Source organism: Rhipicephalus sanguineus, chromosome 7, assembly GCF_013339695.2.
Source record: "Rhipicephalus sanguineus isolate Rsan-2018 chromosome 7, BIME_Rsan_1.4, whole genome shotgun sequence".
Classification (NCBI taxonomy): domain Eukaryota; kingdom Metazoa; phylum Arthropoda; class Arachnida; order Ixodida; family Ixodidae; genus Rhipicephalus; species Rhipicephalus sanguineus.
Genome location: NC_051182.1, coordinates 51,998,901 through 52,000,941, shown reverse-complemented (window position 1 = coordinate 52,000,941; position 2,041 = coordinate 51,998,901).

Genomic DNA, 2,041 nt, shown 5'->3' with positions numbered 1-2,041 from the left:
AAGGGGAGCTAGTTGGCAGACATTAGAACGTACTACTTCTTGTGTTCCGTCAATCGCGCAGTTCCTTAGCAAACAATGCGATATTTTTTTTCAATATAGCAAGCCTACGTGTAGTTCTTAGCAGTTTTCAAGCATGAATTTGTTTAAGAGCGAAGAATGATTTATATTAAAAAAAAGATGGCTGATCCCTCCGTCATAGGAATCGGTATAACACGAAAGTGAAACGTGTAGTCACAGAAGTAGTTTATTGTTTAAAGTGCATTGGTATATGAGAGCTTGTACAATGACTGTTGTTGGACAAATGTAGCACCGCATGATGTGGACACATCGCACTCTAGTTGACCCCTAATGGCACATCTCCGTACCGACGACAAACGCCAATGATCATGATTTAATCCTTGCGGTAGCTGAAGTTCCTAACATATACGTGAACACCGCATATCGTGAATCCCGCGCAAAGATGGCATCAACAAGCACATAATAAACATTGATACTCGATATGCATTCCTTCAAAGCGTCGTGAATTTCTAAGAGAAACGCTACGCGCGTCGTTTCTTCTCTCAAGCCTGGCCGTTACTTCTCACAGGCCAGCGGGGAACGCGGTGCGACAGCCAAGCGAGCGTCAGAGAGCTATTTTTCGATATGGATAGATGCTATGAGCGAGGCTTGGGCTAAAGGCGCCACCTGATGGTGTGTTAAAGCGTTGAAGAAATTAAACTTGTATTGGAAACACGTCGAATGGGAAGGTCGTAGCAATGGCGCATTTTTTTTTCCCGATCCTGGTGGCAAACGTGTCACCGCCCCTTCGTAAAGAGGACGCTCATAGCATCCATCCAAAAGCACTGAGAGTGGAAAGTGTGAAAGATAAAAGGCGCGTTCATGTAGCCTCCGTAACATGTTTGGCGGTAGCTCCAGGAGTGCGGGCTTGACTAGTGTGCACTTAGTAGAACACCAAGATAATTTGGTGGCACCACAGACCACTCAATACCGGCAAACTGATCAGGTGTAGATCCCCATGACCCAAACCACAAACCTGAACTCTTAGAATAGTTCACCTGTGCGCCTGAGACGCTACCAAATTGCTCTACTACATCAACAATCCTTTCAATGCTGGGTTTGTCAGTACAAAAAAAGGCAATGTCTTCTGCATATGCTAAAACTTTAACTTCATTCTCTAGCAGTCTGAAGCCATGAATATTTTGAGACTGAATAATATGCAAGCACATCGGTTCTAAGTATAGATAAAAAAGGAGCGGCGACATAGGACATCCCTGCTTAACAGAACAGCTGATAGGTATAGGCTGCGAGAGATGACCGTTCACTATTACGCGGGTAGAACAATGATTATAACAATGTTTCACTCCTTTTAACAATGTTGAGCCGACATTAACTTGCTGTAAAAGGGAAAACAGAAACGAGTGAGAGACACGATAAAATGCTTTTGCGAGGTCAACTTGCAGTAATGCAAGTTGGTCAAAAGAATTTGAGCAAAAATTCAGAATAGTTCGAGCGATGTGGATGTTAGTCTGTATAGAACGGCCTTTCAGTCTACATGTTTGATGGGGTCCAACAACAATCGACATTACAAACTGCAGCCTATTAGCTAAAATCTTGGCAAAAATCTTATAGTCTACGTTACATAACGTTATGGGCCTGTAGCCATCAGCATGGCGTAATTTTTCTTTATCAGAACTCTTTGGAATCAAAACTGTGTGACTTTTGGTGAAAGACTGCGGAAGAGCCTCGATCTCTAACGCCTTTGAGAAAATGTTCATTAGAATGGGACATATACGTCCCTTAAATGCCTTATAAAATTGACCTAATATTCCATCAGGACCTGGTGTTTTCGATAAAGGTAGTTGATCGATGGCAATTTCTAGCTCTTTCTGAGAAACAGGACCGCTTACGAGCAGAAGTACTAGCACTATACAATGTTCGATAGGCATTCTCAAATTCTGCCATGATATCATCTGGATTGCTTACCAAAGCACCATTACAGTACACTTCCCATATCATTTTTGACATTGCGTGACGATGTTCG